A 10,509-nucleotide genomic window follows, 5' to 3' on the forward strand; every position below is an offset into this window, starting at 1 on the left:
ACCAACATTGTAGCTAAACACGAGAATAAAGAGGTGGTTAGAGGCAAAAAGAAATCTGTTAAAAATTGGAAGTCAAATCGTACTGAGGAAAATAGAAAGGAGCATTAACTCTGGCAAGTCAAGTTTAAGGGTATAATTAGGCAGGCCAAACAAGAATTTGAAGAGCAACTAGAAAAAGACACAAGAACTAACAGCAATTTTTTTTCAAAGTACATCAGAAGCAGGAAGCCTGCTAAACAATGAGTGGGGCCCCTGGACGATTCAGGTACTAAAGAAGCAGACAAGGAAGATGAAGCTATTGTAGGGAGGATAAATGCATCGGTTTTCACTGCAGATGATATGAGGGAGATTCTCACACCTGATTCTTTTTAGGTGACAGATCTGAGGAACTGTCCCACATTGCAGTATCATTAGAGGAGGTTTTTGGAACAAATTGATCAATTAAACAGTAATAATTCACCAGGACCAGATGGGACTCACCTAAGAGTTCTGAAGGAACTCAAATATCAGATTGGAAAAATACTAACCATGGTATGTAACGTATCACTTAAATCAACCTCTGTACCAGATGACTGGCAGAGAGCTAATGTGATGCTGATTTTTAAAAAAGGTTCCAGAGATGATCTTGGTACATGTAGGAAAGGGGGATCCGGTGGATATAGTGTACTTGGACTTTCAGAAAGCCTCTGTGATGGAGCAGGGTGCGGGGGGGATTTGACCTGGGAATGTTGCAGGGGAGTTACATTGGGGATGGGGGACTTCCCTTGAAGGAAGCTACCTGAGCTGTAACCTGAGCCAGGAGGGGGGTTGGGAGAAGTGACACCTTTTGGCGGGGAGACTGGACAAAGGAGAGGAGGAGCTGGGAGGAAGGGGGAGAGAGCTGCTGGAGGAATTTTTAATTTCAGTTTGGTGCTGGGTGGTGGAACGCAGGGAACCCCAAGGTTGGGGTCTAAGCTCCCTGCCCCCCAGAAGGACTTGACTGAGGGGTCCTGGCTGTACCTACAAGCCTTGTTTTAGACTGCATTCCTACTGTCCAATAATCCTTTTGTTTTACTGGCTGGCTGAGAGTCACGGTGAATCCCAGGAAGAGGGGCGCAGGGCCCTGACGTCCCCCCCACTCCGTGACAGCCTCTGACAATGTTCCTCACCAAAGGCTCTTAGGCAAAGTCAATTGTCATGAATTAAGAAGAAAGGTCCTCTCATGGATCAGAAACTGGTTAAAATAGGAAACAAAGGGTAGAAATAAATGGTCATTTTTCAGAATGGAGAGGAGTAACTAGTGGTGTCCCACAGGGGTCTGTACTGGGACCAGTCCTATTCAACAGATTCATAAGTGATCTGGAAAAAGGGATAAACCGTGAGGTGGGAAAATTCCCATTCGAGGCAAAATTACTCAAGATAGTTAAGACCCAAGCAGATTACAAAGAGTTACAAAGGGATCTCACAAAACTGGGTGAGTGGGCAACAAAGTGGCAGATGAAAGTCAGTGTTGACAAAGGAAAAGTAATGCACATTGAAAACGTAATTCCAGCTATTCAAACAAAATGATGGGGTGTAAATTAGCTGTTACCACTCAGGAAAGAGATCCTGGGGTCATTACCCCTAGTTCTTTGAAAACACCCACTCAATGTGCAGCAGCAGTCAAAAACCACAACCAAATCAAAACTAACACAATGTGAAGAACCATTAGGAAAGGCCTAGAAAATAAGACATAAAATATCATATTGTCTCTCTATATACCCAGGATCTGCCCAAACCTTGGATACTGCGTGCAGTTCTGGTTGCCCCATCTCAAAAAAGATATACTGGAATTGGAAAAGGTACAGAAAAGGGTGACAAAAATGATGAGGGGTATGGAACAGATTCCATATGAGGGGAGATTTAAAAGACTGGGACTGTTCAGGTTGGAAAGGAGGGATATGATAGAGGCCTGTAAAATCATGAGTGGTGTGGAAAAAGTGAATCGGGAAGTGTTGTTAACCCCTTCACAAGAACCAGGGGGTCACCCAATGAAGTTAATAGGCAGCAGCTTTTAAAACAAATAAAAGAAAGTATTTCTTCACACAGTGCGCAGCCAGCCTGTGGAACTCACTGCCAAAGGATGTTGTGAAGGCCAAAAGTATAACTGATCCAAAGAATAATCAGATAAGTTCATGGAGGACAGGTCCATCAATGGCTAGTAGCCAAGATGGTCAGGGACACAGCCCCATGCTCTGGGTGTCTTTAAACTTCTGACTGCGAGAAGCTGGGAGCAGATGATGGGATGGATCACTCGATAATTGCCCTGTTCATTCCCCCTGAAGCATCTGCACCAACCACTGTCAGAAGACAGGACACCGGGCTACATGGACCATTGGGCTGACCCAGTCTGGCCTTTGTCATGTTTCTAAAGTGTTCCACTGATGGATGGGCTGCTGCAGACAGACCTTTTCCAGGAGATCCCCCTGGTACAGAGCTGGCATAGCCCCGGCCTAGCAGACGTCCAGGGGGTGCTGAGTGTGGGAGGCTGATGGGATCTAGTGCTGCCACCTAGGGGTGTGGTCCTGTAGCACGAAGGACAGAGGTGCATGATTTGACCTAGAGCTGGGCTTGAAAACAGAGTTTTTTCCCCCCATGAAAATTTTTGACACAAACTAAAATGTTTCCTTTTCATCCATGTTTTGGGGTGAGTTGTCATAGAAAACGGATCATTTTTCTCTGAAAGCTCAGCTGCCGTGATGCTGCCCAGCTGCAACTGCCTGGATCCCGAAGAGAGATGGAGGCTTTTCATCTGCCTCGTCCTCGTCACATAAATGAAGGTTGCACTGACCGAGTCTATGGCTGTGGTATGGAAAGGTCAGAAGCTCCTGCCCAGTCTATGGCTGGGTTATTCTGCCCATCAGCTACTCTAACCAACTTCAGCAGGTGCTGCAGTGACAAACTCTATTAGCACATCTCTGAGGAGCCTGTGCTAGCTGGGAGCTGGAGAGGGTCCTAGAGCAGTTGTGGAGGCCCAGAGATTGGGGGTGGGCTTGGCTACCAGTGGATCACTGAGATCTGCACCTAACTTCGGGGATCTCTGGATCCTGGGTCCCTCTGTTTATTCCACAGGTAAATTTGTTGGACTGGAAGGGACCTCGAGAGGGTCCATCTAGTCCTGTCCCTGTACTCGTGTCAGAACTAAGTATTATATCGACCATTCCTGACAGGTATTTGTCTGACCTGTCCTTAAAAATCTCCAACTATAGAGATTTCACAACATCCCTGGGCAATTTATTCCAGTGCTTAACCCCCCTGACAGGTGAGAAGTTTTTCCCCTACTGGAACGATCCAAGGGTTAAAGCTGGTGCACACTCAGCCAAGCAGCTGAGGTTCCCTGATGGCCAAGTGGCCCCCAAGGGAATGTGCAGACATGCTTCATAAAGACACTTGCCTCCCTGTCTGAACAGACACTGCCTGCTGCCCTGCAACCTCTCCGATGACTCCTTGCCCTCTAGGATGAAGACCTCTGGCAGCTCCCCGTCTAGCAGGAATTGGGTATGTTGGCAGGTTTCACTATCTTTACAATGTGCAGTGAAGGGGAAAGGCTGCAAACTGTTTCCATTTGCAGATGTTCTGTGCAGCGGCAGAGGACTCAGCTGGGCTGTCAGGGTGACTAAGGCTTTGGCTACACTTGAGAATTCACAACGCTGCCGCGGCAGGGCTGTGAAGCGCGAGTGTAGTCGCGCCGCCAGCGCTGCGAGAGCTCTCATGCAGCGCTGCAAGTACTCCACCTCTCCGAGGGGAATAGCTTGCAGCGCTGCTGCAAATTGCTCAAATAGGGCAGTTACAGCCCAAGGCTGGGGTTTTTCCACCTCTAAGGCAAACCAAACCAGCCAGACTAGGAGGACTTCGGTCTCATCCCACTGGCTAACCGCAAGTCTCACAAGCAATCTCCTTAGACACTCCAGTTTCCCAGTATTACCACCAGTGCCGCACGTTATGGGGACAAATGGTTATGAAAACCAATACCCCAGTAAAAGAAAAAGGTTCTCCTGATCCCAAAGGACCAAGCCCCAAACCCAGGTGTGACAATGCGATTCTGGCGGAACCCAACTGAGAGTGCCAACTCAGGACAAATTGCTCAAACAGGGCAGTTACAGCCCAAGGCTGGGGTTTTTTCCACCTCTAAGGCAAACCAAACCAGCCAGACTAGGACTTCGGTCTCACCCCACTGGCTAACCGCAAGTCTCACAAGCAATCTCCTTAGACACCCCAGTTTCCCAGTATTACCACCAGTGCCACTCGTTATGGGGACAAATGGTTATGAAAACCAATACCCCAGTAAAAGAAAAAGGTTCTCCTGATCCCAAAGGACCAAGCCCCAGACCCACGTCAATATACAAATCAGATCTTACCCACAAATCACGCTGTTGCCAATCCTTTAGAATCTAAAATCTAAAAGTTTATTCATAAAAGGAAAAAGATAGAGATGAGAGTTAGAATTGGTTAAATGGAATCAATTACATACAGTAATGGCAAAGTTCTTGGTTCAGGCTTGCAGCAGCGATGGAATAAACTGCAGGTTCAAATCAAGTCTCTGGAATACATCCCCCGCTGGGATGGGTCCTCAGTCCTTTGTTCAAAGCTTCAGCTTGTAGCAAAGTTCCTCCAGAGGTGTGAAGCAGGATTGAAGACCCGATGGAGATGAGGCATCAGCCTTATATAGTCTTTTCCAGGAGTAAGAACACCTCCTTGTTACCTCCTTACAGCCAAATGGAGTCTGGAGTCACATGGGCCAGTTCCTGCATACTTTGCTGAGTTACAAGGCGTATCTGCCTTCTCTCAATGGATCCATTGTACAGCTGATGGTCCTTAATGGGCCATCAAGCAGGCTAGGCGGAGCTAATCTCAGCTTGTCTGGGATGTCACCCAGAAGCACAGCATAAGTTTGCCATACAGACAGTATAGAGCCAATATTCATAACTTTAACTACAAAACTGATACACACATATAGACAGCATAATCATAACCAGTAAACCATAACCTTGTCCTAGACACCCCATTTGACCCCCTTCATACAAGATTTGGGTGCCACTACAGGACCTTGGTTGCAACAATGATCTAGACGATCCCAGTTTATGTCAATAACGTCACACCCCCAACGCAAAATTGATGCAGGAAGGGATGACACAAACATCACTGACTGCATCCCAAGAGCTCCCCATCCTGGGTTCTGTCTCACTACAGCTAATATTGGGTTAGAAGCCGTACCAATGTATAACAGAAACGGTTTATCAAAATCATGTTCAACCACATGATTGAACCTCTTTACAACCTCAAGGTAAAACTTAGTTAGAACAATAGTGGATTGGATCTGCTCTGGCAGCATGGTTCCTGTATGTGCCATGTGATCTTGCCAAGAGCTAAAGAAAACCGTTACTTTATCCACACAAGCTCGGGCAAATGTTTGGAACCCAATTAACATCGAATAAATGCAGATATTAATGTTCTTCATAGTCCAGGAATCTTGGCATTTAGCCATGAAAGCAATATGGTAGTGCGCCTCAGTCTTCCTTTTCATACAGCACATTAGGTCTGGACTGTCCTTTCCCCTGTGAAAAGTTCCCATATTGTTTATAGGCATTACCTGTGAAACCCCAGTGTAACAAGGCCTTTTAACATAACGTGTGTTCTCATGTATTCCTTTTAACATGTTCAATGAATTCTCCAAAAGATTAGGCACATTGTATATTTTTACAGTTTGTGGCAATAGCAACACATTAATTACAAAATTTAGCAATAACAACAAGTTCATTGCAAGTGTCCATCTACAGTCGTGTTTGTCATGCCACCCCTTTGGCTCAATACCATTGGAGTTTGGGCATTTTAGGGTTAACCTGTGGCTTCCCTTTGCAAAATTCAGTTTTCTCTTTCCTCCTTGTCCTGCAGGATCAAACCCCGATTTCTCTTGCTTAACAGAATTCACTGGCTGATGGGGTGGGCCCTCTGTGCTAACAGCTATTAGCAAGTCCTTCCTCTCCCAGCCAGGCAAGTAATTTGCACTACCCCAGACCAGAGCCAGTCCACCAGTTTTCATATTTGTAACTGCTATCATCTCCAAGGCTGGACTCTGTCTTAAAGCGATACCACACAAATCCAAAGAGTCTGCGGGTGAGAGTTTGCTTGCTCTCCCCCGCATCCTCAAGCATTTAGCCATAAAACTGCTCTGCTCTGACACATCAGTAACCAAATCTGTCCTCAAACCCTGAAGCACAAACTGCTCATTTAAAGAATCAGAAAGGAGACATTCCTGTTCCAACACCATTGTCTCCCCAACAAGTTGGCCCCACACAGCCACTCGGTTATAGGGCTGCCTCAATTCCTTAACAACTTTTACTTCCTCTGAGACCTTCTCAAAGCTACCCACACTGGATCTTTTACAAGGAAAGTCAGTGGATCCATTCACAACAGACAATTTCTGGCTGCTAGGAACTGAAACTTCCTTGATTAAATCACTCTCACACCCTTCAGTTGCAGGGAACTGCTTGCACCGAGTACCATGAGGATTCCTTTCTCCAGGAGCTTTTCTAAGCAGCAATTCACCCCTCACAGAAATTCTGCCCTTACCCTCTTCACCTAGGGCTTGCTCTAAAGGAACACTTTCCTGAGCAACAACAGACTCTGTCTGGGTCTTACTTACATTCAGGATCACCTTTGGCCCATCAGGCAGATCTCTACACAATCCCCTTTCAGGCGAACCCATAGACTTCGTAGATAAAAGGTTAGAAATACTTCCCTTCTTTTTGCCACACACAAGCTTAGGAATTTTTTCCTTTTTGCTACATGTTGTTAAACTGTCCGTAGGTATCACAACCAAATTACCTTTCTGCTCTCCTTGTGCCCTGGCTAGGGTATCACCCTGATCAGACAGAGTTGTTACACCCTTCTCCAACCACACATGAGCAACAGGCAAAATACAAGCACCAGAATTGTCTGGTCTCTGGGATTTTGCTAAGCCACTAACTGGATGCAACCTAGTTACGGGGCCATTCTCCCCAGCAGATGCAAACTTAGGACCATTCCCTTCCTGGGCTTTAGTTGAATCCAGAACCAACTCTGAGACAACTAAATTACTCTCAACCATCACAGGCCGAAAGGCACCTTCTGTCTGCTCCACCGACAAAAAAGAGTTGGAGACGCATTTTCCTTTACTAGACATATAATTTGGGATTTCATTTCCCTTGTCCCAGCACACCGGGCTGTTCACAGACAACTGCTTGGAGACTGGGGTAGCTTCCTCCATAGGCAAGTCAATACCCCTGACAGACACAGGCACATTTCCTTCACTGTCACTATTCTTCGCACAGGAAACAGATAAGGTATAGGGACACTCATCTTCCACTCTCCTTGCCTTCCCAAACTGCTGACTAGATAAAGCCATCAGCTCACAAGACTGCCTAGGCTCATCCAAAATCTCCTTGTTCTCCTCTCCCTTCGCTTGATCTAATTCCAGATTTACTTCTGAGACATTAGATAGACATTCAGAAACTTCATTCACAGCCAAACAGCTACTTTCCAAAGACAAACTTTTGGAGAAACCCTCCATAGGCACAACCTTAGGATCAATCCTCTCTTGTGCCTGGTTTGTATTAACTTGACTGACCATAGCTTTAATATCATTTCCAATCATAATATCCTTAGGGATTATGTCTTTCACTCCCACAACCATGGTGCCCTCCAATCCCTTCCATTTCAGGTGGATTGTAGCCAAAGGCACCCTGACAAAATACTTAGATAAGGCTACAACAGTTACATCTTCACCTGGCAAATAATCTTCCTTCCTGACAAGACTTGCTTTAACCAGAGTAATATCTGCTGCGGTGTCCCTCCATGCCATACACCTCACTCCATTCACTTCTGCACTGCTAATAAACTCTGCGTTATTTCCCCCATATTTAGCTTTAATGTGAGTTTTAAGGTCAAATTCTTCCGAGACCACAGAAACAGCATTTGCACACAGGGCACCAATGCTGGGCTCTGTGTGGCTTGCCTGTGAGTTTACAACAACAGGGTTAGCATTGGCCGTGGCATTTGGGGTTGCTGGTTTTGGGCCGCCCTTCAGTGTCGGGCAGTCCGGTCTCATGTGGCCCAGGATACCACAGTGATAGCATGTAACCTGTTCCATCCTCGGATGTGAGTTCCTACCCTCCGGGCTCCCTTGAACTCCTTTAGAAGAGTCAGGTTTATTTTTAAATCCTTCCCTCCTCTTGAACTGGGGAGAATGGTGATTACTTTTCCCCGGGGTTTTACACCCTTCTCGAGCCCTGTTTTGGGTATGGGCATCCGCAATCTCTGCTGCCCGTAGGACTGACTCAGGGTCCCTGTCACACACAGCTGCTCTCACATTGTCAGGCACAATGTCTAAGAACTGTTCCAAAGTTATTAAATCCAGCAGTTTTTCAAAACTCCCATGCGCCTTGGCTCCCATAACCCACTTTTTAACAAAACCCATCAGCTTATGAGCACATTCTACAAAAGTACAATCCTTAGACATTTTAAACTCTCTAAACTTAACTCTGTAAGATTCAGGAGTAACCTTGAACCGCCTTAACACAGAATCCTTAAACAGCTCATAATCTAAGGCTTCTTGTTCCCCCAAGTCATTGAATACCTCCCTGGCTTTTCCATTCAGTCTGGTTAGCAGGACAGGCATTCGTTGACCCTCAGGGATCTGGTACAGATTGCAGAGGCGTTCAAAGGTAGACAAAAACTCCTCTATATCCTCAGTATCGTTGTAAATGGGACACATCCTTTCCCAGTTTTTCTCATGGCGTGGGGGAAGTGGAGTACCAGGTGGGGATGACTTTCTCCGCTCTTCCATTACTTGGAGCTGAAGTCTGGCCGTCTCCTGTTCAGCAGCGAGCAGCTCTAGACGTCCCTTACGAGCTCTCTCTTCTCTCTCATCAGCCTCCTTCTTTCTTTGATCAGCTTCTTTCTCTCTCTCAGCAGCCTCTTTCTCTAATTCTGCTATTTTTTGCTTCTCCAGCAATCGAAGATCTGCTAGCTTCTGTTCATGCTCAAATTGCAGTTGACTTGTCACCCTTTGCACTCTAATTTTTTCTGCCTCTTCTGCAGCCTCAGGTAAGGGCTGTGCTCTTGCCCCCTGATCACTGGCTATTAACAGATTTCTCAGTTCTTGATTTGTAGCTTTCTTTCTAAAGCTTATCCTCTTTTCTGAACACAAATTTTCCAGGGCTTTTTTGCCAAGTCCCTCATATGCTCTTTGCTCAGCCATTGCAGCAGCTCTTTAACCAACAAACTCTCAATCCCAAAATTCAAATTTGGACAGCGTGGGGTCCTGACCCAAAGCTTGATTGACCTGGTTCTGTGGATCCAAGCACGACTACGCCACTGTGACAATGCGATTCTGGCGGAACCCAACTGAGAGTGCCAACTCAGGACAAATTGCTCAAACAGGGCAGTTACAGCCCAAGGCTGGGGTTTTTTCCACCTCTAAGGCAAACCAAACCAGCCAGACTAGGACTTCGGTCTCACCCCACTGGCTAACCGCAAGTCTCACAAGCAATCTCCTTAGACACCCCAGTTTCCCAGTATTACCACCAGTGCCACTCGTTATGGGGACAAATGGTTATGAAAACCAATACCCCAGTAAAAGAAAAAGGTTCTCCTGATCCCAAAGGACCAAGCCCCAGACCCACGTCAATATACAAATCAGATCTTACCCACAAATCACGCTGTTGCCAATCCTTTAGAATCTAAAATCTAAAAGTTTATTCATAAAAGGAAAAAGATAGAGATGAGAGTTAGAATTGGTTACATGGAATCAATTACATACAGTAATGGCAAAGTTCTTGGTTCAGGCTTGCAGCAGCGATGGAATAAACTGCAGGTTCAAATCAAGTCTCTGGAATACATCCCCAGCTGGGATGGGTCATTCAGTCCTTTGTTCAGAGCTTCAGCTTGTAGCAAAGTTCCTCCAGAGGTAAGAAGCAGGATTGAAGACGAGATGGAGATGAGGCATCAGCCTTATATAGTCTTTTCCAGGTGTAAGAACACCTCTTTGTTCTTACTGTGGAAAATTACAGCAAAATGGAGTCTGGAGTCACATGGGCCAGTCCCTGCATACTTTGCTGAGGTACAAGGCGTATCTGCCTTCTCTCAATGGGTCCATTGTATAGCTGATGGTCCTTAATGGGCCATCAAGCAGGCAAGGCAGAGCTAATCTCAGCTTGTCTGGGATGTCACCCAGAAGCATAGCATAAGTTTGCCATACAGACAGTATAGAGCCAATATTCATAACTTCAACTACAAAACTGATACACACATATAGACAGCATAATCATAACCAGTAAACCATAACCTTGTCCTAGACACCCCATTTGACCCCCTTTATACAAGCTTTGGGTGCCACTACAGGACCTTGGTTGCAACAATGATCTATACGGTCCCAGTTTATGTCAATAACGTCACAGCAGCATTCAAGGTGTGGGTGTACCATGGATTTATACAGAGGCAATATGATATTTT

This window comes from Chrysemys picta, chromosome 1 (genome assembly GCF_011386835.1).
Source record: "Chrysemys picta bellii isolate R12L10 chromosome 1, ASM1138683v2, whole genome shotgun sequence".
Classification (NCBI taxonomy): Eukaryota; Metazoa; Chordata; order Testudines; family Emydidae; genus Chrysemys; species Chrysemys picta.